This window comes from Orcinus orca, chromosome 1 (genome assembly GCF_937001465.1).
Source record: "Orcinus orca chromosome 1, mOrcOrc1.1, whole genome shotgun sequence".
NCBI lineage: Eukaryota > Metazoa > Chordata > Mammalia > Artiodactyla > Delphinidae > Orcinus > Orcinus orca.
In genome coordinates, this window is record NC_064559.1 from 141,545,097 (window position 1) to 141,571,650 (window position 26,554).

The following is a 26,554-nucleotide window of genomic DNA, read 5'->3' on the forward strand; positions in this document are numbered from 1 at the left end:
GTGTGTCCTTGAACCACAGTCAGGAAACTGAGGTTCTGATCGGTGAGGAAGTTGCCTGTGTTCAAACAGCTGGCATCTCTGAGATGTATCTTTAAACATGGCCAGAAGATTCCAGAAGCTGCCTTCTTTCCATTATATTATACAAAAAAAAGTATTACTTACGTCTACCATTTTATCAGAAGTTTTCTGATATTTTAAATGAAAATATAATTCTGAAAAGTAATGAATTTTGTTTTAGGTGACTCCCAGGCAGAATTGCACTGTTTCGCAGGCCATGCTGCAGGTTGACCTGCTACACTCTGCCTAATGTTAAACTCTGCCTGAATAAGGATGGAGACTACTGCAGGACATTCACTTCAGGGGTTTTGCTAAAACCAGACGTAGACTAGAGTCAACTGAGCTTGTAGCCCTCAATATCTTCTGAGAATACTTTTTTTTTTTTTTTTTGCGGTACGCGGGCCTCTCACTGTTGTGGCCTCTACCATTATGTACCACAGGCTCCGGACGCGCAGGCTCAGCGGCCATGGCTCACGGGCCCAGCCGCTCCGCGGCATGTGGGATCTTCCCGGACCGGGGCTCGAACCCGTGTCTACTGCATCGGCAGGCAGACTCTCAACCACTGCGCCACCAGGGAAGCCCGAGAATACTTTCTTGACTGTGATGGATACCTCTAAGATGGCTCTTAGTGATTCCCCTCCTCCTGGTATTCATGTACAGTCCCCTCCCCTGGAGTATGGGATGAACCTAGTGACTTGCTTCATATGAATGAAATATGGCAAATGAGATGGTGTGTCACTTCCGAGATCAGGTTACAAAAAGCCTCTGGCTTCTGTCTTGCCCACCCTCTGTTGCTCTCTTGCTTGTTCATCCTGATGGAGGCCCAGCTGCCATTCTCTGGGCTGCCCTGTAGAGAGGCCCACGTGGCAAGGAACAGAGGAAGTTTCCAGCCAACAGCTGGTGAGAAACTGAGGCCTTTAGTCCAACAACCCACGAGGAACTGAATCTTGTCAATAGCCATCTGAGTGAACTTGGGAGTGGCTCCTCTTCTAGTCTAACCTTGAGGTGACTGTGGCTCTGGTGGTCACCTTGACTGCAGTCCTGGGAGGACCTGATCCAGAGGACCCAGTTAAGCTGTGCCCCAATTCCTGACCCACAGAAACTGTGAGGTAAAATATTTGTTGCCTTAAACTGCTAAGTTTTGGGAGTAATTTGTTACACTGCATTATATAATACATTGACTTAACAGAATTCCTTTTTCCTACTCTTTATGTATGCAATACCCCTCTCACATTCCAGAATTAATTCTGGAAAAGGATTTGACATCAGTAACTATGAAAACTGTACAGTGGATAAATCCATTGCTTTGGAGTTAGAAACATCTGGGCTGTGTCTGGATATGCCATTTACTAGGTCTGATACAATGAGGAAGTTATTTAATGTCTCTGATTCTCCCTTTATTCATCTGTGAAATGATCTACCTCATAGGTTTTTTTTTTTTCTTTAAGTGAGATCATGAAAACAAAACAAAAATGTTTAGTATCTAGTAGGCACTCAGAGAGTGTTAGCTATTTTTATGACAATTATTCCTTAATTTGAATTTTAATCTATTAACTACATCTACCCATTTTGGTTTTACATTTCTAACATCCTTATTCTTATGGAAAGAATTAATAATCAGTCACATTTTGTAAATATCAATGAACTAATATAAGCCATCCCTTTGGATAGCAGGAGCCTAGGGAACACACAAAGTGGGTGGGTGACTGCTTCCCTTATTTTGATACTGCTTACTCACAATACATGGTCAGGTTAGGTGGTGGTGAAAAACTATATTATTTCTCATAGCTTAAACTCTGTGTTCTGCATTATAACTATGCATATTTGGGTGTAACTGCAATATTTTTGCATATACAAATACTTGTACAGGAAGAAGAAATTTGGTACTTATATGTGATGTTCCTTTTTTGAGATTAAGCTTCTCATAGGCAGGACGGAGATTTATTAAATGAAATAGAGGGAATGTTAGCATTAGAGTTAGAAGACTCGAATTTTATTTTCTCTTTAGGTACTAGATTCCTCATTGGAAAAAATAAAAGGGGGGTTTTAGCTGTAAAATTCTGTTATAGTTTGTCTGCATTGGAAGTCACCCAAGTATGTATAAAATAATGGCATCTATGCCATGTATGTCACTAATAAGACAAACAAAACAAGTCAATTGTATATTGACCATTCTTTGAGCTTCTCTTTTCTTTATCTCCTCTCTTTCTTCCTCTTTTAGATAATGCTTTCCAAAAAAAAAAAAAAAGAGGCTGGTAATTAACTCCAAATGATATTATTCTATTCCCTAAGTAATCAAAGAACTCCCATTAAAAATGGAAATAATAGTGAGCTGAATACAAGGAGAATGTCAAGGAAGAGCAATAAAAGCCATTCTAAAATATTTTGCAAGACACAAAAATAATCTAAGTGCATGATAATAAGTGGTGTGTAACGTCTTAAAGCAGAAGCCAAGTTACAATGATTTTCATTAGATGCCTCTCAAATCCTATGGGTGACATGAGCCCATTTCCTCTGTCACATTTCTGAAGAGATAATTGCAGGAAACACTGTAAACAGTTTAACATTCACAGGTCATATTGAGAAATGTTTATAGATATTGACAGCTAAATACAACGTATCACAGTGGAATCCACCTAACAATGAGTTCTGCAAATCAAAGGCAAAAAGTCAAGTTTTGCTATGGTAATGAAGGAATATAGAAATATTCATTGAATGAGTGAATAAGTGAGTGAATGAATGAATAAATAAAATGCTTTCCAGAATTACAGGTTTGTATGACATATTATATAAATATTATTAATGAAACAATTTTTCTTTTATAATATTTAAGTTAGAAACTCCTTGGATTTAGAAATTAAATAACAATCAACCCAAAATAGGAAAAGCAATTCTCTAAAGACTTTACTGGACAGACAGTAAATATAAAAAAAATTTCCTACTATTCACAGAATATTATCAAATGTTTTTATAAAAACTGAAAAATTCATGGAGTTTACAAAAAAAATAGAATTAAATTTGCTAAAATCTTAAATAATAGAAATATCTACTAGGAAATAGCAACAAATAAACCAAGTCTCTATATAAATTATATTTCCCAGCTGACAATGTATAATTTAATATTTAGGGATAAGTGGAAATCAATAAAATGTATTTACATTGATTGGACATAAGAAAAATTTAAATGTGGATATAAATAAAAGTTTGCATTAGAAAAGAAGGGTTAATTTTTCAATATTTGTTAGTTACACTGAACACGTACATTAAACATGTCAGTACATTAAACATACAGTGTCTGGGTGTAATTGTTTCCTAGTCTTTAAATGAAAATATGTGTGGGTGGAATAGATATATTTATATACACACACTTGAGAAATTATATACAGAACAAAGTTGCTAGTGTTTCTAATTGAATTACCTTTCCTATCTACTTAAGAGACGCAAAAATTGTTTTAACTACTGTATATTTTATCTATGCACTTCCCTCCTAAATGGCCTCTTTTTTGTACAATTTGGTTTCCCCTTTCTACTTTTATTTCCCCATCTTCTATTTATTATTTATTAAATTGTACTTTACAGCTAAAAATACATATTGGTGATTGTGAATGATGATTAGATTCCTTAGAAAGCCATTTATGCACTTGTTCTTGTACCTTAAAAATTACGATGTTTAAATATTTTACCTTCTTCAAGAAAGATTTGAATCGGTTGTGTTTTTACATAAGAAATGCAAACTTATGTATTTTGTGATTTGCCCAAAAAGGCATAAAGTTTGGGCTGAACATAACAAAACAAAACAAAGCAAAATCTTGCTTTTCTAAGCTCAGGATGGTCTTTGCTCATATTAGAACTAGGCCAGGATAGAGAATGTTAATTGCTTCATGGAAATCCTGTAACTAATGTAATATCCATGTAAAATGAAAAATTTTATTGGATTTAAACAGAAAGAAAAAAACAATGGCAAGCGAGAAAAGGATTAAAAAATGAGAAATCGTACAACCAATATTTATTTAGCACCTATTATGGGTCAGGTTCTGTTCCAGGTCCTTGGGTTATATTAGTGAAAAAAATGAACAGAAATCTCCGCTCTCTTGAGGCTTACTTTCTTGTGGGGGGAGGGGCACTTGGGTGAAGGGAGAGACACAGTAAATAACAAACATAATAAATAAACTATAATATGTTAGAAGGTGATATGTGTGAAAGATAAGAGAAAATGTAGAGCAGGGTAAGGGAAATTGACAGTGTGTGGAGGCAGGTGAGGGAAGGGGTGATGCAAGTGGTATTATATAGGGGAGCAATGGTAGGTAAGTCTTGCTGAGAAAGTGACATTTGAGCAAACACTTGAAGAAACTAAGGAAATTATCCCAACAAATATCTGAAGAAAAAGCATTTGAGGGATAGGAAATAACTTCAATGAAAACCCTAAGGTTGCAGTGGGTCTGGTAAAATCAAGGGACATCAGGCAGGTAAATGTTGCTGGAGCAGAGGTAGCAAAGGGGAGTGAAGGGAGGTGGGTTGCAGGGGAATGGGCTTGGGAGTGGGGTGGTGGTGCAGTTCATTTACGGACTTGTAAGCCGTTGTGAAGACTCTGACTCCGACTCTGACTCCTGATTGGCCAATCCTTTGTCCGTGCCAGCACCTCCTCCCTCTCGTTCTTCACCATTGTCACCTTCATGTCCAAGGCATTTATTGAACATTTATCTTAATTTGAACGATAATAAGATTCTAAAGCTTTAGGAGTATATTTCCACAGTTTCCTTATTCTCATCAACTCTGTTCAACCCAAAGATATGTGTTGAATTCCTAACATGTGCAAAATTGTGTATTAGGCATATTTTAAAAAATAGAGACTGTAGCAGTCTATTGGACGCTTACCGTAGAATATGATTCTCTAGACTTCTATTGAAGAGGACAATACTAAGTGTTTTATATGTACTAAGTCGGTCCTCCCAGCAGCCCTGTAAAATGGATGTTATTATTTTTCCATTTTAAAGATAAGGAAAATGATGCACAGAAAGGTTAAATAACTCATCCAAGATACACAGACAGCAATAGAACTAAAACTTGAGCTCAGGTATTTTTGACTCCAGAGTCTGCGTTCTTGACCATTCACAATACTGCCTTCTCTTGCTATAATCCTCTACAATCCTCATACTCTTTGAATATTTTGTTTAGTCACTTGTTCATTCACCAAGTGTTTGTTAACATCCTACTGTTTGCTCAGCCTTGTTAGGCATTGTAGAGATAGGGCAGCTGCAAGCCTCACACAAGTGTCTTTGTGTGAATTAGAAAAAGTTGTGTCTTCCTCATGGCACTTGACTTCCTTCTGTCTAAAAAGTACCGTAATATTCTGATCTTTTAGGAGCAAGATATTTAACTGCCATTGTTGCAAACTTGTCATAATACATACACAAAATTGTATATAAGTCCAAAGGTAGAATAAATATGAAAGCCAAAATATTAAAGGTGTTTATGATATAAATAATGCCCCGAGATGCGATGCCTCTGTGAAATGCACAACCTGAAGTGATGTACATGATGCCCCTATATGAGCCAAATAAAAGACATAAACATTGCTCCTAGAGATGAAAAATTAACCACTCATAGTAGGTTAGGAAACTCATTTCTTTTCTACAAGACCTTTTGGGGCTTTATTGATAGACTCTTTCAAAATCTTTTTGTATGAACTCAGATAACTCAGCAATGTTGAAAATTATTTGAACAGTAATAAGACACTAAAGTTTTGGAGTGTATTTCTGCCATTCTTTTGGGATTGTCTCTTATTCTTGTCAGTTCTGTTCAGTTAAAAAATACATGTTGAATTCTAAACAAGTGAAAAACGGTGACATAGGCATATTTAAAAAACATAGGCCATAGCCTACTGGGCACAGACCACATAACTGTGATGAACTAGAGCACTATTGAATTGTACATGGTACCAATTCTTCATAGTATTTATATCCTTCACGACTGACATTAATCAGTTATCTACTTAAGAGAGTTTTTTTCTCTCATGAAGATCAGAGCATACCTATGCCATTAATTTGATATTAATTAGCACTTATCCTCAAGAGATTTTAAAGTATGACTGGTTATTAGTTCCAACTTCACAAATTACAAAAAAAAGCAGGTTCACGGCTGCTAATGGTGGAGCCAGTTTCAAACGCAGGAATTTCTGACCCCAAAGTCCATCAGGCTAGGTTGCCTCTCCGCATATGGTGGGAGGATGACTAAGCCCCCATACCTCTTGCAGGCTGATAGAAAAATTTGAGGTGAAGATTATAGAAGTAAGAGAGAGCACACGGCCAGAATGACAGCCTGGGAAGATCCCGCCCCAGCCAGATTCCAGCTTGCTTACGCCTACCCAGACTAGGCACAACACCTATTGTTTAGCAGCCAACTCAAATGGCTGAACGCTGAACTATAATTTTAAATGCATGGAATGGTCCCAGAATTTGCTGCAAGGTTCATTATATCACTCTTCTTCTCCATCTGTACTTGCTTTTAGGCTTAGATATAGTGCTTCTGAAAGGGTAATTTGAAGATATCAGGGGGGTATGAAATAAGAATAACAAACACATATTTGTAGTTAATCAGGTGCCAGGTACTATTATAAGCACTTTATTATATTAACTCATTTAGGAAGTGAGAATCAGTCCTTTTTTTTCGCCCTAAGAACAAATTTTAAGAGCCTAGGCCAAACTTGGAAATATACTGGAGTTGAAAGGCTGGGTAAAGTAATGAATATAAAGGAATCTTTGCATCTCAAACTCTCCAATGTGGCAATGTGACCCTGAAGGCATTGTCAATAAACCAGTGGGTGAGATGTTTCAGTCATAGGAATAAGTGAAACCATACTGATGAAAGGTGTTATAACTTCATATAATTCCTTCATTCAAACGGTCATTTATTTTTTACTTTTTCATGTAGTCTATATATGACTAATTTGAGAAATAATCCATTGGGGGTGTTATCACAAAGAAAGTAAGACTTTCTTGTAGCTGATGAAAATAATTTTTTAAATTTATTTACTTTTTTTAGTTCTTTTCCTTCTTCTTAAAAAACAAAAAGAAAAAATACTGTCTATACTGTTTTACCTACCTTATTGTAAGCCTTAAGAACAAGAGCTAAGATTAATAACTCTTTGAGTTTTTAGCGTTTACCCTTCTACTTTGCACATGGAAGATTTCATTCATTTATGGTTGATGATTCACTGATGGTTTTTGAGCACCGTTTTTTTGAGCACCTACTATGTGCCAGGCATTGGGTTAGGCAAGGAGGTATGATGGCAACTAACACACAGTCCCTACTGAAATTGTCATTGTACAGAGAAGCCAAACAATAAATAGGCAGTTTCACTAAATATAAAGACAATGAAGGGCAATATAAGGGTGTTCACTAAAACAGAAGTACTGAACTCAGACTAAGGTGATAAGCGAGGACTTCTCAGAGAAGGTGACAAATATTCTGAGATCATAAAGAAAATAATAGTTAAGAGGAGAAAGGGCAGGACAGGTAAAGGGAACCACAGGATCAAGGTCTTGGACCCAATAGCAAGAGCTCAGTCTGTTCTGGGTACTTTACATATTCCTTGTGTTTAGAAGGAGAGTGAGGTTTTGACTGGTGAGACTAGAGAAGTAAGCAGGAGACAGCTCAAAAAGGGAACTCTGACAACATTTGTTTTTGATGCTGATGAGGCCCTTGGTAAGTTCATGATTCCAGCTAGAATTCCTATAGGTGTGGCTGAAAAGGTGTCCACACAGACAAGTCATTATGACAATCACCAACTGCCTCTCACAGAGGACAGAACAAAAGGCATCAGGGTGTTCTCATTACAAGTTAATCCAGGGAGCAGTGTAAAATGGGTGAAGAATTCAGGAGTCATCAGTGTCTGAATCTGTCTGCTATAATTGTCAGAGTATTAGAAGAAAGGTGGAATCTGGTCAGTAGGTGGGTATTTTTCATATTTTCCAAACTTGTTTGGATATCATCTATGTGACCTTAAGATAAATATAACCTGAATTTTATAAACGACCTACCCAGACCTAAGCAAAATAGCTTTTGTTCTATTTGCATTTTTGCAAATTAAGCATCATCTGAAGGTATATATCTCATTGCAAGCAGCTTTTGCTTCTCTCAACCTTTCCTGGCTCTAAAAACATTTCTCCAATATGAGCTAGGTACTGAACTTTGAAGAAGGGTCCACTGTAATAACAGTAAAGTTTAATGGTGCATAACTTTGAGAGACTGACAAATTTCCAGCCAAAGTATTGATTCTTACAGAATTTATGAAGCACATGCTGTATTCTGTGTCATTATGGTCCATTTTTGGCTGAAAGAATCATGTAAAATAGATTTTTAAATGAGTGGTAATAGCCAGACGTAAAGAAGGTATTGACGTGTGTCCCGAAGTGTGAAATAGCATGCTGGATTAACGCATATAACAAATCAAAAACAACAGTACCCTCTACTACTGCAAATATAAATTTGCTTTTGCTTTTAATCATCCCTCCTATTTACTACTTTGCACATTTACAATTTCCTTTCTTATAGACCTCTTTTGAAGAACATTAAATATGTGTAAAATTTTTGCATAGTTGCATAGACTGCTTTGGGGAATACTAACAGTTCAGAAACTGGTTGCTTAAATTTGGCAAAGTAATTTGCTCTTATATGTAAATAATGTCCTTTGTAAATAATGCTAAAAGCTTATAATCTAATCTTTATTACATGCATATAAATGACATATTTAGTGGATTAATATTTAAATCTTTTTATGAAGTCAACAATTTTAAAGTACTACTGGAAATTGTTTGTTTTTCAGAAGCATAAAAATGTGTTTTTCCTTTATGACTTCCAGCTAAGCTTTTTCTTTCTGTCCCCAAATGCTCTCACGGAAGACATCCTTGCATCTAACTTGTTTTGAAAAAGTATAGAATCTATGGCCAAACCACCCTGAATGCGCCCAATCTTGTTTGAAAAAGTATAGAATTTATTCCTCTGGTCCTCTGCTGCCTATTTTTGCCCTGTTCATCTTAATGCCTGCTATGAATTAGTTTCTCAAGAAGCAATTGAAATGTAAGTCTTTTTTTCTCCCAGTCGACATTTTGTTTTGACACACTGGGGAAAAAGTGGCTTTCAAAAATAATAATTTAAACTTGGATTTTACTCTTCACTTTGGAATACATGTTTATTAAATGTATATCTCCCCCACAGAGTAATCAATACAGATTGTGTAGTACATTACAAGGAAACCATGTCTGAGGTTATTAGAAAAATTAAATGCCTTTAGTTTTGCTTATTTGAGCAATATGTGAAAATTAACAGTTTAAACCCTTCCAGGCATCTGACCAGACTTAGCCTTAGTCAGAACTCATGGTGTGACTAGGCTTCGTTTCTTCTTTCTTTTCCTCCCCTCCCCTTCCCTCCCCTCCCCTTTCCTTCTCTTCCCTTCCCTTCTCTTTTCTTCTCTTATTTTTTAACTTATCTGGTTGGTTAGCATTTACCTAGTGCACATCAAATTACCTGAAATCCTAATTTTATAGACTAACATTTATAGAGAGATATCCACATTGAGAGGGGAGACAGAGGGAAAAGGAAAATGAGTGGCTATGGCTTTCTCTGAAAAGTAGTTCAGTGTTTCCATCACATTCCAGAAACCTTTTTAGAGCTAGAAAGAGAGGTCACCCAGGTCTAACTGTGCTAGGGACCAACGAATCCCAGGCACAGATACACCTCCCTCACATCCAGAAACCCCAAGAGAATGTTAAATCCTTTTCAAACAACTGCTTTTCAACAATTTAGGAGTTTATCAGCCTAACAAAAAAAAGAACTTGGCAGGAAGAAAAAGGCTGAGACTCTCAATAGACTCTTCTAGGGCCTGGTAGAGCCTGAAGAACTCTTCAAGGTCTTAGTCAACAGTGAACAGAGGAGTTTAAACTAGCGCATTCATCTATACCACAAGCGAGAGACATTGGTCTTTACATAAACGTTTTTCCCAGGCCGAATGCCGACAAATTCAAATAAAATAGGCCAAGTCCTGGATGGAAGATTAGAACAACAGATCAGGGAACAGGAAAGTGAATCCCCCCTCCAGTACAGTATCTCATGAGCAGTCCCATTTACACCCTACTGTTCACCTGGGGGTGTTTCAATTCACGGTGTCTGTGTTCAGAGGTTTTTCAACTTGAGATTTTTTTTTTAAGAACTTTCTTTTCTTTTTTTTAGACGGAGAATTTTAATTAAATTGACATATTTAAGACCAAAAAGACAAAGTGGACATTGTCAGTGTATCTTCAGCCCTTGCCTTAACAGGTGAATGAACACAACTTGAAACACAGGTGAATCTTGCCTGACCTGTCTTTCGTCCAAACATAATATGGAGATTTGGCCCAGTCTTGTGCTTGCCTCCCTTTTCCACAGTATGGCACTGGGCACACTTCTGAACAAAAATCTTCTTGCCCTTCTCAACATCACCCATTTTTAAATCGTTCTTTCTCCGTGTACGACTAAGACGTTCCTGCTCGCAAGCCGAACGTCCTGCTCTCTAATCTAAGAACTTTTAATTCACTGATGTGTTAGAAGAATGAAAGTTTTAGAAAGGTATGAACTTCAGAAGATTTTTTAAAAAAAATGTAGCTACACTCAAAGATATTTGAAATGCAGAGGCTGTTATTCAATTTGGACCTTCATTTCCTGATTTTTTTCAAATCAGACCCAGCTTTCTTTAGACACTATAGGCAGACTATACACATAGAATGTGTACGTAAATGTACATAATTGTAGCATTTGGTTGTGACAAACTAGTTTTACTAACACGGAGGATTTAATAGACGAAATGAGGAAATATGTCAATGTAATAGCATATTAGATTTTGCAAATGAGCTATTCCTAAGGCAACATGAATTGCTTGCTTTTATATTTCCACAATTGTTCGTTCATTTGACAACTAACATTCAGAATCCATCTTTGATCTTGGAGGATTCGTACAAATCAAAGTATAATAAATCCTTAGGAACTTAAAGTGACACTCAGACAAAAGATGTCTTCTGACAGAGTCTTCGGCCTGTTGCATATGCAGACCCACAATAAGACCTGAAGTCAGGCCTAGCTGCAGGCAGGCTTGGGAAGAGGGCAAACTTGTCTTCAGGGCTTTCAACATTGCTCTGGGCCACATTTCTCACCAAGCCTCAGGGACCCCAAATTCTAGTTACCATTTACTGAGGATTTATTTTGTGCCACACATTTACATGTATTATTTCTGATCCTTACATCAACTTTCAAGATCAGTATTTTATCCCTATTTCACAAATATGAAAATAAGGCTCAATAAGTCTAAGTACTTCTAAGGGGCAGGGCTGGGTTTCCACCCTGTGTCTGAATTCAAAGCGCCTCTCGAGCTCATGACATCACTGTGTCTCACCATGAGACCTGAGGCTTCCCTCTGGAATTCACACCCAAACCTGTTCTTCCTGTTTTGACTCCAGATTCCCTTTGGCTTTCAGGCTTTGAAATATATGAAATAAATGAACTTTTTAAAAGGGGGAGGGCCAGGTGGAGGGAAGGCATGAATGGCTCTACTTCTATTAACTTTTATTATTAGAATTCTATTTACTTTCTGACAGGGACCTCTTGGAAATGATACTTTCACCCAGAGGAGTTGTAACAAGATAAATTGCAAGCAGCATGGAATATTGTTGATCGGGCAGACAGCATGACTGCCAATTTAGCATACTGTTAAGATTAGCCATTTGTGTTGGCTCGACAATGTTGTGAAAACTCCTGTTAGCTTCTTGGAACTACAAAGCGTGTGATGAGAAATTTTCCTTATTTTGCTTTGTGACTATCTGCCATTTGATTTTCACTTTAAAATATAAATTGACAGCTCTTGGACTGGTAACAGAATTTTCCCATTGTGAATAAGTCCCTCCAAACACAATTAAAGACCCCTCTCTGAAATTTACTGTGTGACTTAGGCAAACCAGTTAACCTCCATAAACCTTCAAATATAAAATGGTCATCAAGGGGCTTCCCTGGTAGCGCAGTGGTTGAGAGTCTGCCTGCCGATGCAGAAGACACAGGTTCGTACCCCGGTCTGGGAAGATCCCACATGCCGCGGAGAGGCTGAGCCTGCGCGTTTGGAGCCTGAGCTCTGCAATGGGGGAGGCCACAGCAGTGAGAGGCCCGCGTACCAGAAAAAAAAAAAAAAAAGGTCATCAAGAGGAGCAAACTGGGTTTTACAAAAGGGCTTTACACACTGTTAAGTTTATACAAATGTAAGGGCATTCCTGGGCATCATTCTTCTTCTTCTTCTTTTTTTTTTTGCGGTACGCGGGCCTCTCACTGTTGTGGTCTCTCCCGTTGCAGAGAACAGGCTCCGGACACGCAGGCTCAGCGGCCATGGCTCACGGGCCCAGCCGCTCCGCGGCATGTGGGATCTTCCCGGACTGGGGCACGAACCCGCGTCTCCTGCATTGGCAGGCGTACTCTCAACCACTGCGCCACCAGGGAAGCCCCTAGGTATCATTCTTAATGCAATTCATTCCTTCCTGAGAAGCAATCCTGCAAAATAAGGCATTGACCTGAGTCTACCATCTGTGATCTCCTTTTGACCCTACCATATAAAGGAAGAACTAAGACTCCTTTCAGTAATTTACCACTGCTCTGCCAATAATCAATATGTCATGAGCTCTGAACATTTCTCCTTGGATTTCCTAATCCTGACTAAATGGTAAATCCTGGAGTTATTAGTTGGCAATGGCTCATTTATCAAATCCGTAGAAAGAAGCTTCTTTTTTGGAATTTTTTTTCCTCTCCTATCATTTAGTAGTTTATCTTTTATAATCACTGATTGCTGTCTAGGCTGCCTACTTGAGAAAGAAAGCAGCAAGTAGCAGAACCATATGAGGAATGATAAATGAAGACATCTACTACTTTCTTCCCATTTGCCTCCTTACATTTGGGATAACAGGTACCTTTCATGCCCATTCATCTGATTCTTTCTCTAAAAGTACCTTAGTGCCCCCTGCAGGTTATATGAGTTTCTCCTTCCACAACCTTGTTTATACTTTTTTTTTTTAACCCTCTCCTGAAACCCCCAGTGCTAGTTTCTTCTCAATGGCGCTAGTATCTAGAAAAAAGATTATGACCTTGAAATTCTTGAACACTTTCTGAACCTTCTGTTTCCTGAAATGTCACTCATTCATTCCAAAATGATTAATTGGCGTTATCAATCCTAGGTTTATCTTGCTTATTCTAAGTGCAGAATGTCCACTGACAAATCCTTTATCACCCAAGAATTTTGAGCTCAGGAAAGCCTTTCTCTTTTGAAACTATTTAGAGATTTGGAATAAAATTTTGAAGGAACTAATGCTGTATTTTAATCTAAATCCTTGGGGAAAAAAATTAAAATCCTGAGATATAATTAAGTCCGCAGATCAAAATGGAGGGTGAAAATATCTAGATGTAAGTTCTGAGAGGCCAAATTTTAAAAGATGACTTTGTGAAATGGTAAGTGTTTAAACTACAAATCTATGTTTATTCAGCATCTGGATTTCTTCTTGCTAAGTAATTTTAAAGCTACTTAGTATTTAATTGACATTTTACTCACTATTTTACTTGCTTCAAGTCTTTCATACTCAAGCTCTCCCAATTACAGCTTGTACACAAAAAATTACCTTAGCCTGATTTCCAAATGGCTAAATAGTTTGATGTAATTTCTATTAGAATTCAGTAATACTGATACTGCAGGTGCTGGAGAAGCATTTTTCAATTGTCAATTATGACCCTTTAGCAGGTTGTAAAGTCAATTTAGTAGGTTGTGACAGCATTAAAAAGAAAGAAAGAAAGAAAGAAAGAAAGGAATAGATTGCATGAAATATAAGAAAATGAGTGGAAATTAAATATTGTTATATGAAACTCTTGCTTTGTTATGTGTATATCTGGATTGCGACATAAATTGTATTTCTTCTGTGAGTTGTAGTCAAACTGAAAAAAACTATTCTAGCCTGCAGTAGATAAGAGCAAGAACTCCTTACCAGCTGTGTGAACCATTCTGAGCCTTGGTTTTCTTCTCTGAAAATAGGTGTAATAAGACTTTCATAATAGAGTTATTGTAAGAGTTAAGTAAAAAAAATAAAATAATGTTGGTGCACAGAATCTGACGTAGTCAGAGACTAATGTTGTTATCTTAGTGGGAGTTATAATGACAATTATTTGAAATCATATTTGAAATCATATTTGAATCATTTGAAATAATAAATCAAAGTACTTACACTTCTCCTTTAAATTGAGTTCCCTTGCAAATCAAGTTTCCTTCTACCTCTTGAGCATATAGCCCCAGGGAAGAAGGTGTGCATTCCCAGGGTTAGAACAAAGAAGCCATTGATCAGTTTTGGATCTCACAAACTGACTCTTTTGAGACAGTAGTCATGAAGTTTGGGTCGTTGGAAAGAAAAGGATTTTCTAAATTCCTTTATTTCTTCTTTAACATATTGAGAAGCTGGCCAAAAAATACTAGAGAGTCTTAAAGGAGAGGCGAGTGGGACAGGTTAGGAAGAAGGCAGGACATGCCTGGCTTCTCAGCTCCTATTGGATTCTGGGTAGAAGAAGGTAGAAAGGTAAGTGAGCACTGCTCCAGTTTTTCTTCTCTACACTAATTCCTGGGGTAGGGAGGTGTTCAGTGGGAGAAGAGAATTGAAGAGATGTTCTAGAGAGGTTGGGGGAAATGCTGAGGAGAGTGGCTTTTGCCCTCCACAAGGATATTGGAAGCTATTGCCTTAGAAACTTCTGCTTAAACATGGAGGATGTTACAGCAAATTAAATTTAATGGCTTAACATGGTTTTGCACACAGAGGTCTGAGTTTAAGCCCCTTAGAGTCTCCCTCAGCTCGTGTATGATATGACAGCTATCCAGAAGTTTTGGAGCATCCTGGTTCGGAATGAACCAGAAAGATCTGACTGAAAGTAGTTGAAGGACCTGCCTAGCAACTTTGCCAAAGGAGGTTGCCTAAGGGGAATGAAGCCACCCACTGTAGGCTAAATTCCCATTGAGGTCACAGTAACATGCCACGGAATACATTTTGTCATCAAAAGTAGAGATGAGGTCTTCCCTGGTGGCGCAGTGGTTGAGAGTCCGCCTGCCGATGCAGGGGACATGGGTTCGTGCCCCGGTCCGGGAAGATCCCACATGCCGTGGAGCGGCTGGGCCCGTGAGCCATGGCCGCTGAGGCTGCGCGTCTGAAGCCTGTGCTCCAAAACGGGAGAGAACACAACAGTGAGAGGCCCGCCTACCGCAAAAAAAAAAGTGGAGATGAGGGCCAATCAGTAAGTGTAAATGATGCCCCAGAGCATTGTCAGAGTTAAGTAAACATGAATGATTATCACCAAAGGCAGTTTCTAGCAATGGGGGCATCAGATTGCCCAGGGTAGGGACAAGTCACTGTAGGATGTCACCAGCTCTGGGAACAGACCAAACCAGGAGAGCTTAGAAGATATGTCATATACTCAAGGAGTCTACCTCCTATAAGATTACATACGCCTTATTCATCGTGTGTATATCCAGGTGGAGAGGGCAGAACTCTTGACAAGCATTTCCCTGACTCATCTAGGCAGAAACTGGGTTACATAAAGGGATGGACTGAATTACCAAATAACATTGAACCAACAATTTAAATTTAACTAAAATATGTTTTCTAAACTACCTGGTGGGTATGGGATTGTGAAGGAAGCCCAATTCTTAAATAAAGTAACCCCATTTCTTTCACATCTGACCATAGTGTAAATACATTTGTGATGCTTCTGATTTTTCTTTATTATTGTGTCATATCATCACATCTATGGGAATTAAATTGTTCTAAGCCTTTATTTGTGCCAATCTTTGTATCATAGAGTATTTTGGGTAATAACTCCTTTGATACAAATTAACAGCTATCTAATTTAGATGCTTCTACCCCAAACCTCAACTATAGAAAACCAACCACAAATGAATATGAAAGAAAAAAGGGAGAAGCCGGTCCCTGGGTTTCCAAATGAAATGCTACCAAGCCCCCATGCAACCCACAGTCCTGAGCAGAAAAATAAAGGTAAACATTTAAAATTTATATGGGACTTTTTTGATTAGATAGTTGAAATTTAACTGTAATTTTGTATCTTAACCTTGAGAGTTTTGTCCCTTCCCCACAGTTGTAGGGGAAGGTGGTAGAAGTGGTGGTGGAGGGGATATAAATCGTTAAAATGAAACAGGAAAAGACATGGTAAAAAGGACCTTCTATTTTCAGGGGACTGATCTGTCCAGAGTGGTTCCTTCTCCCCACAAAACACTGGCAGGATAAACACTGGCTGCTGCCAGCATGTTGACAGAGGAGCATAGAGGGCTCACCTATATCAAGGCCTATAGACCAGCATGTAGTGATGGTCAGGGCTGGGCCAGAAATGTGTCCTTGTCCATGCCACACGAAGTAAGATGGCATAGTGGAAAACAATGGAGTTAATTGATAACATGAGGGTTGGGACCTCTCGCGTCAGTTAGATAAAATGGGCTCTACTCCTAGAATCACCATTTCTGAGAAGCGTGAACTTAGACAAATTACTTAATCTTTCTAACTTTAGGCTCCTGATCTGTAAAATGGGGATAAGAAATGCAGCTTCTCATAAAGCTGTTGGAATTTAAATGCGATAATTCGTGTAAAACATACACCTCACTCTCTAGAATGGGTTCAGTGAAAGTCAGCCAGTTTTATTCTCTTATCCTTTTGGGAAGCTTTAGGCTTGAACCTCACTTCCTATGTGAAATTCAGTAAAATACTTAATCTTTTCTCTCTCTCGCTTTTTTTTTTTTTTGGCCGCACTGCATGGCTTGCAGGATCTTATTTCTCCAACCAGGGATTGAACCTGGGCTCCTGGCAGTGAAAGTGCCGAGTTCTAACCACTGGACTGCCAGGGAATTCCCAAATACTTAATCTTTTTGAACTGAAGTTCCCTCATTTGTAAAATGGGATTAATTTACATTATATCAGAATATTTGGAGATCATAATAAGAATTATATGTCAAGCTTCTCTCTTTCTCCTCTTCCTCCCTTTGACCCTTTTCTTGTGGTCAGTCTATGCATGGAGGCCAAAAAGATCTCAGAGGAGATGGGACAGGGATATCATTGAGCCTGTGTCTTTGCTGCATATGCAGACTCTTGGAGAACTAGTAGGTCTGAGATGTGAGTAGGTGACCAAAGAGAGAATAGATGAGAAATCGATGGAAAGAGCATCACAAGAAGGGAAATTAAGAGTTAGTGCAGAATTAGAAATGAGAATCACACTGATGTCTGGGCCATTTGATACATCACTCTCAGAGATAACTTTCTTAAAATTCTAATTTTGCTTAAACCAATACAGTGGCTCACTACTGCTTCCCACAGAAAGTCTAATTGTATCGAAGGCCACCTCTGATAAGGTTCTGGCCTCCTCCCTGCATTATTGCCAGCCGTCCCCCCTACCATGTGCCCTTCCTAGTGGGAAAGGAGGCAAGGACATTAATGAGGAAGTTATTATTGAAATGGAGTTGGCAGGGCTTGGCAACTTGGCAAGAAATTAATTTCAGGTGGAGGAAGGGGAGTGATAAAAATTAGAGAAAGGAAAGTCATAAATGACATTAAACTCTTTTTTTCTTAACACATGCTAAATTAATTCTGGCAGCAGTGAGTTCCAAAAGAATGCAAGTGTCCCCTGATAATATTTCCTAGATTCTAAGACATAACTGACTGTAACATACATCATTAACAGGAGAAAAGGAAACATATCGTTTACAAGACACATCTTGACTTTTAAAAACATGTGAAAAACATTCCCTTTTTTTTCTTCATTCAACAAATATTTACTGAGAACCTAATATAAGCTAGGCCCTGTTCTAACAACTGGAGATGCAGCAAAGTAAAATAAAAGTAAAAGTTCCTGCCTTCCTGAAGCTCTCTTTCTAATGGAAGGAGTCAGAATATAAACATAATAAATTACATAATTATGTAGATGATAAATGCAATGGATAAAAGGTGAGGCAAGATAAGGCAAACCAGGATTGCCAAACGGGTAAGGGTAGAGGTTGGCATTTTAAACAAGTTAGTGAGAGTAGGCACCACCGAGAAGTTGCCATTTGAGCAAATGACTTGAGGGAAGTGAGAGAACGAGACCCTTAAGGCAAGCAGAGAGGATAATCAGTGTAACTACATACCATGTACAGTAACACATGTTCCAGGGTTCTATAGTCACATGAAATAGGAAAATATAGTTCCACATACTGTATCCTTTTCTTGGAGGTCAAAATAAGAATTAGCATATTATTAAGGCATTGTGAAAACAAAATAAAATGTTTTTAACTTTATTCAACCCAGCATATCACAAACTTGTTAGAAAACATAAACTGCTGTTGATGGACATCTGCTAAGATCTTCAAGGACACCAGTTTTCTGTGAAACAATGGAAGAAATGTTGGATTAGGGGAATATGATTTCTTTAACCAGTATTATTTGCTGACATATCTACTGTAAAATTTGAATAATCCATTGCTGAATTATGAATATCCTTTATATTTCTTCTGAGCTTTGAGTGTTATCGTGTGGTTATTAACTAGGTACCCAACAGCAATAATGCCATGACTCTATTTATTGAATTGATAATCAAAAGAGTAGACCACTGTATTCTTGGATTTTATGCCTTTCCTAGGATTAGAAATGTTATACAAGTGTTATTGACCCTACTATTCAGAAAATGTATTGCAAATTAGGGCTGTTTATTTTATTATTGCTGTATAATTGACATACATTATATTAATTTCAGGTGTATAACATGATGACTTGATATTTGTGTACCTGCAAAATGATCACCACAATAAGTCTAGTTAACATCTGTCCCCATATAAAGTTTCAGATTTTTTTTCTTGGGTACTTTTAGGATTTTCTCTCTTAGTAACTTTCAATTATTCAATACAGTGTTAGTAACTATGGTCACCACACTGTACATTATAAATGTTTAAATTATATTCTTACTCTTGCACAGGTTTGAAAAGTTGGTGCTAGATGAGAACACCCTTTTTTTCACCACGGAAGCAATGCATGCCGGCTGTAAAATGCCTCACCTAACAGCAAAAGAATGTTCAGAAGCATGCCCAGCTAATTGAAACTACAGGGGGTATTTAAGTAGGCAAAGTGTTATTACTCAGTTTAAATTGTGTCCAGGATATCAGAACTACCATTCCCTACTCTTGCAAAAGGCACTAAGGGAATGGGAATGGCCACAAATGTTAGGCCTCTGACTTTTTAAAATTTTCCTTATCCCAGTTGTTCTTGACAAACTCAGAGGGCCATCCACATTACCATCCACAGGAACTGGGGTTATTGTTACGAATGTGAAAGTCAGGTAGTTTTTGAACTCGTGGTATCGAGTGCAAACCCTATGCCATGAGGCTATCACAAGAAGTTCTCCAATGTCAATATGTTTTGAAAATTTGCCTCAAAGTATATATTTATTTTATTTATTTATTTTTGGCTGCATTGGGTCTTTGTTGCTGCACGCGGGCTTTCTCTAGTTGTGGCGAGTGGGGGCTACTCTTCGTTGCAGTGCGTGGGCTTCTCATTGCAGTAGCTTCTCTTGTTGTGGAGCATGGGCTTCAGTAGCTGTGGTACGAGGGCTTCGTTGTTCTGTGGCATGTGGAATCTTCCCAGACCAGGGCTCGAACCCGTGTCCCCTGCACTGGCAGGTGGATTCTTAACCACTGCACCACTAGGGAAGCCCCTCAAAGTATAATTTAAGTAGCAAAAGTGTAGTTCTTCATCTAGGACTTTTAAGTCTGAGGCAAGTTACTCTTAGTTTATTCCAAGATATTTCTTTGAAAAGATATTCCTAATACAGTGCACTGGTTATTTTAAATGAGACAATTTGCTATATTTGGTCTAATTTTCTTATTTGAAATTAAATCAGTTTCTTATAATTTCTAGAAAGCAAATAGCCTATGTTGGCCATCTATGAGTTTGTCTATTATTTAGGCAGAAGTGTTCACAAAAGTGGATGTGTGAAGAGCTAGAATAAATAATCCTAAAATTGATATGGAACCACAGAAGACCTAGAATTGCCAAAGCAATCCTGAGGAAAAAGAACAAATCTGGAGGCATAATCCTTCCAGACTTTAGATAGTACTTCAAAGCTACAGTAATCAAAATGTGTGGTATTGACACAAAAACAGACAAGTGGATCAGTGGAACAGAATAGAGAGCCCAGAAATAAACCCACACCCCCTGGTTAATTAATCTTCGACAAAGGAGGCAAGAATATATAGTGGAGAAAAGACAGTCTCTTAGGCAAGTGGTGTTGGGAAAGCTGGAAAGTCTCATGTAAATCAATGAAGTTAGAACACTCCCTCACACCATACACAAAAATAAACTCAGAATGGCTTAAAGGCTTAAATATAGTACAACCATAAAACTCCTTAGAAGAGAACATAAGCAAAACATTCTTGGACATAAATCCTAGTAATATTTTATTAGATCAGTCTCTCAAGGCAAAATAAATAAAAGCAAAAATAAACAAATTGGACCTAATCAAACTTATAAGCTTTTGCAAAGCAAAGGAAACCATAAACAAAATGAAAAGGCAACCTGTAAACTGGGAGAAAGTATTTGCAAACCATGTGACTGACAAGGGCTTAATTTCCAAAATATACGGACAGCTCATACAACTCAATATCAAAAAAACAAACAACCCAATCACAAAATAGGCAGAAGACCTAAATAGACATTTCTCCAAAGAAGGCATACAGATGGCCAACAGGCATGTGGAAAGATGTTCAATGTTGCTAATTATTAGAGAAATGCAAATCAAAACTACAACGAGATATCACCTCACACTGGTCAGAATGGCCATCATCAAAATGCCATCATCAATATATGCTAAAGAGAGTGTGGAGAAAAGGGAACCCTTCTACACTGTTGGTGGCAATGTAAATTGGTGCAGCCACTATGGAAAACAGTATGGAAGTTCCTTAAAAAATTAAAAATAGAGTTACCATATGATCCAGCAATCCCATTCCTGGGCATATATTTGGAAAAGACAAGAACTCAATTCAAAAAGATACATGCACCCCAGTGTTCACAGCAGCACAATTTACAAATAGCCAAGACATGGAAGCAACTTAAGTGTCCATTGACAGATGAATGAATAAAGAAGATGTGGTATATACATACAATGGAATATTACTCAGCCATAGAAACTAATGAAATATTGTCATTTACAGCAACATGGATGGACATAGAGATTATCATACTAAGTGAAATAAGTCAAAAAGAGAAAGACAAATATTATATAATATCACTTATATGTGGAATCTAAAAAAAAAAATTCAAATCAACTTATTTACAAAAACAAAAACAGACTCACAGACATAGAAAACAAACTTATGGTTACCAAAGGGGAAAGGGGAGGGGGAGGGATAAATTAGGAGTATGGGATTAACAGATACACACCATATAAATAAAATAAATAAAAGTATTTACTGTAAAGCACAGGGAACTGTATTCAATATCTTATAATAACCTATAATGGAAAAGGATCTGAAGCTAAACATCTGAAACTAATACAATATTGTAAATCAACTACAGTTAAATTAAAAAAAAAAGTGGATCTGTGAAGAGGCCAGAGTTCAGGATCTTTGTTGGCAGTTGTGCGTGAGAGCTTAGATATGCTGGTAATGTCTAAATTGAGTGTTCTTTTAACCTTCCCACCAACTGCTACAATCTGGTATCTACCCCATGTCTAAGACCTGGCATAAAATTTTCCTACAGAAAAAGTATGTATGTGGAAAAGAATGAAATACCTATTTGAACGTTGCTCACGTTCTGGTTACTGGCACAGGAAAATCAGGCTATAAATACAATAAGCACCAGCAATGATATAACGTAAATATATATATATATATATATATATATATATATATATATTTATTTTTTTTTTTTTGCAGTACACGGGCCTCTCACTGCTGTGGCCTCTCCCGTTGCGGAGCACAGGCTCCGGACGCGCAGGCTCAGAGGTCATGGCTCACGGACCTAGCCGCTCCGCGGCATGTGGGATCTTCCCGGACCGGGGCATGAACCCGTGTCCCCTGCATCGGCAGGCAGACTCTCAACCACTGCGCCACCAGGGAAACCCCGTAAAAATATTTTTATATTTCTACATATTTTCCCTGTTAACACAAAAAAATGACTTTTTATAAGGTGTCAGCGGAGGTTCTATGAGATTACTGATATGATTTTTTATTTGTTAATTGTTCCCCTAATAAATTATCAGTTCCCAGTGGGCAGGGACAATCATGTGTCTGCCATACGGGACATATGGTAGGACCTCAAAATGTGATTGGTTCTTGGTTCTGCAATATGATGTGTAATTAATTAAACCTTTTAAACTGCACTTTGTAGATTTTTTTCTCTCTCTTTTTTTTTTTTTTTTTCTCTCTCTCTCTCTTTTATTGCCACCCCTCTGTCTTAATTGCTATCATTTCTCCCTGGATTATTTTTTCTCCTCTCTCTTTTATTTCCTTTCACCAAAAGCAGATATGACACTAAACTGAAAATTGATTCACATAATTCCCGCTTGAACCCTTTCAATTGATTCACATAATTCCCGTTTGAACCCCTTCAATGTCTTTTTAAAAGTTTATTTATTTTTGGCTGCGTTGGGTCTTCGTTGCTGCACGCGGGCTTTCTCTATTTGCGGCGAGCAGGGGCTACTCTTCGTTGTAGTGCACGGGCTTCTCATTGCGGTGGCTTCTCTTTTTGCAGAGCATGGGCTCTAGGCATGTGGGCTTCAGTAGCTGTAGCACGTGGGTTCAGTAATTGTGGCTCACGGGCTCTAAAGCACAGGCTCAGTAGTTGTGGCGCACGGGCTTAGTTGCTCTGCAGCATGTGGGATCTTCCTGGACCAGGGCTCGAACCCGTGTCCCCTGTATTGGCAGGAGGATTCTTAACTACTGCACCACCAGGGAGGTCTCCCACTTCAGTGTCTTAACCTGTCCCTGAAAATAAACTGGTATACATCCAAATTCATTATCAGGGCCTATTAGTATCTGTATGATCTTGTCCCTGTTTATTTTTACACTCTCTTCTTGGGTCACTTTCCTTCTCCCTCGTCCCTCACTATTCTGCAGCCACCCTGGTCATTCCATCCACCCCATCACCCCCCCCCCCCACCTCGTCGTACAGCCTTTGCACAGGTTGTTCCCTCTGTCTGGAATGTTCTCCCCATCCCCACGATTTGCATAGCCAGCTCATTCTCCCCTAAAGGTCTCTGTTTGGGCTTTTGTGATCACCCTATCTAAACTTGGTCACCTCTGTTAGGCTCTCGTTTAGACATGTATACATTTCTTTCATAGCACTTGCTATAAACTACAAATATTTTCTGTCTATTTATCTGTATAAGGGAAGAAATTGTGCCTATCTTGTTCACCATTAAATCTCCAGTGTCTAATTCAGTGTCTAGCATGTGATAAGTGCTCAATATGTATTTGTCTAAAAGAATTATGGCAAAGACATAAGTTTTTTTCATTAAATTCTATGTTCTTAATGTACTTTGTAACACTGGAAGGACTTCTGAAAATAAAAATCAATCACAACGAATAGACTGAATAGACTGGGTAATTGTTAGGGGAAAAAAAGGCTTAAGGATTGAGTTTAGTCATAAGATTGACTTTATAGTATAATCTGGATTTTGGAAATTTGAAATAACCTATTAAGTTCTCCTTTTCTTGTTTTGCAGATGGAGAAACAGAATCGTAGAAGTTAAATGACCTGCCTGGGATCTAGCAGCTCGTTAGCAGCACAGCCAGAATTAGAATTTCTAGTTTGGGGTTCATTTCACTATGCCACTTGTCTGGTAGAACAATATCTAATAGATGTTTGGAGTTACCAACAATCTGTAGGTTTAGAATCTCAAAAATAAAAATATTAAATTCTGGAGAAAGAGATATAAGCAGAAGTTGTCTGTATAGCTCTTGAGATTTTCCTTTAAAGGGAAAGATTATGCCTTTAAAAAATATATTTTCCCTTTTCACTGTTGGAATACAGATATAGTAGCTAGAGCTAGAGCAGCCATGTTAGATGCATGAAATGAAAATATATTTGAGAATGGCAGAGCAAAAAGAAAGATGTACCCAAGGTCCCCAAATTATCAATCTGTACATATCAGTCCTGGAATGCCGAGGAAATCTTTTACATAAGAAGGAGATAAATGTCTGGCCAATTTAGGGTTCCTTTATATAGCAGCTTAAACTCATAACAAGTACAAGATCTGGTACTGGTTAAGTGGCATGTTGTCCTAAAAGAATCCTTGAATTATATCATTGAATCCTTGAATTATATCAGCACTGGGTGATGGGTGGCAATGATATAGATATTAATGGTTAGAAATCTGATGATCCTTCATTACACCATTGCAAACTATATGTTAAAATTGTTATCTGTGTTATGTTGGAAGTTAGACCAGGTGTCAACATACCTTGTAGCTCTAGAGCTATCTATATGAGTTGTACTGTCCCTAGGGGACATTTTGGAAATTTGTGGAGCTGTTTTGGTTGTTACAGTAACTAGAGGAGGGAATTGCATGGTCAGGGCCAGGGATGATAAATGTACCATAAAGTATAGGAAAGTCCCACACAACAAGAATTGATCCACATCCCATGACTTCCAAACATTTTGCTAGACATTTCTGTAGGTGAAAAACTTGCTTATAATTATCCAAGCCTAGAACCTAATTCTATTTCACATCCAACACAAAGTTTTTTAGGTTTATTTTGCACTGTTTTAACACACTTTCTTTCAGAAATGCAAAAGCTATATAAATTGAGGGAAGCTTTTATGTTGTTTTATTCCAAATTTTACTAAGAGTTGTATGTATACCATTTTAGAACATCACCCAAAATAACGCTGCCTCAACATAAACCAGGATCCTGGTATGAAGCTGTATTTGTGGCTATTATATTCACAGCAATTCTATGCGTAGGTGCAAGCATCTCACTACTTCATTATGTCTTCGGTATGGTTGTACCTGAACAAATACTATGAATCATTTCAGAAATTATGTGCAAAAATTTCAGATTATGCCCTCAAAAGAAAGAAGCATGCATTCCTCTACCCTTTTCTCTTTTCCTGCTAGTTGAAGGCAGAGATGATGGCTGGAGCTGGAGCAGACACATTAGGTCAGGGGATGGAAGCCACAGTTGAAGATGGGAGAGCAATTAAACGGAGGGAACCTGTGTCCCTGACATTGTGCAGCTGCCATATACCAATGGTCCCATCATATAAACCCTATGTGAAAGAGTAAACTTTTATCTAGTTTGAGCCTCTGTGTTTCAGAATTTCTTTTTTTATGATAGCTTAGTTAGATTCCTATCTAATATAGATGTGAAGAGCAAAATATAAATAAAATCTAGCATAAGTCTCAGAACTTCTTGTTAAATATCCAATCCTAAAAAAACATTTTCAATGATAAATGAAAAAAGAAGCAGCATGAATACAAAACCAACAATTTGAAAATGACATTTTATGTATTTTAAAAAAATCTTTCACTGTAACCAAGACTGAACTGGCATAAAACTGGCATAAAAAACTTGAGGATAGAATGAATAGTAGCTTCATTCCTAATAGGGGTAAAATAATTTTAATTAGAAATAGTGTTCCTCAAAGACCAAAACCTATGGGATACAGCAAAAGCAGTTCTAAGAGGGAAGTTTATAGCAATACAATCCTACCTCAAGAAACAGGAAACATTTCAAATAAACAACCTAACCTTACACCTAAAGCAATTAGAAAAAGAAGAACAAAAGAACTCCAAAGTTAGCAGAAGGAAAGAAATCATAAAGATCAGATCAGAAATAAATGAAAAAAAAATGAAGGAAATGATAGCAAAGATCAATAAAACTAAAAGCTGGTTCTTTGAGAAGATAAACAAAATTGATAAATCATTAGCCAGACTCATCAAGAAAAAAAGGGAGAAGACTCAAATCAATAGAATTAGAAATGAAAAAGGAGAAGTAACAACTGACACTGCAGAAATACAAAGGATCATGAGAGACTACTACAAGCAACTCTATGCCAATAAAATGGACAACCTGGAAGAAATGGACAAATTCTTAGAAAAGTACAACCTTCCAAGACTGAACGAGGAAGAAATAGAAAATATGAATAGACCAATCACAAGCACTGAAGTTGAAACTGTGATTAAAAACCTTCCAAAAAATGAAAGCCCAGGACCAGATGGCTTCACAGGTGAATTCCATCAAACATTTAGAGAAGAGCTAACACCTATCTTTCTCAAACTCTTTCAAAGTATAGCAGAGGGAGGAACACTCTCAAACTCATTCTACAAGGCCACCATCACCCTGATACCAAAACCAGACAAAGACGTCACAAAAAAAGAAAACTATAGGCCAATATCACTGATGAACATAGATGCAAAAATCCTCAACAAAATAATA

At 37.7% G+C, this 26,554-nt stretch overlaps 1 long non-coding RNA gene across 2 annotated transcripts; it reads left to right on the forward strand.

The window, feature by feature from the left end:
* The first annotated feature begins 14,432 nt into the window (after positions 1-14,432).
* On the forward strand, positions 14,433-25,703 carry LOC117198800 (uncharacterized). 2 transcript variants are annotated; one of them, XR_007477408.1, is made up of 4 exons: positions 14,433-14,675; positions 16,026-16,139; positions 22,049-22,237; positions 23,839-25,703. It is a non-coding gene; the product is annotated as an uncharacterized LOC117198800 (long non-coding RNA). The 2 variants fall into 2 exon arrangements; XR_004480032.2 differs by lacking the exon at positions 22,049-22,237.
* The last annotated feature ends 851 nt before the right edge of the window (positions 25,704-26,554 follow it).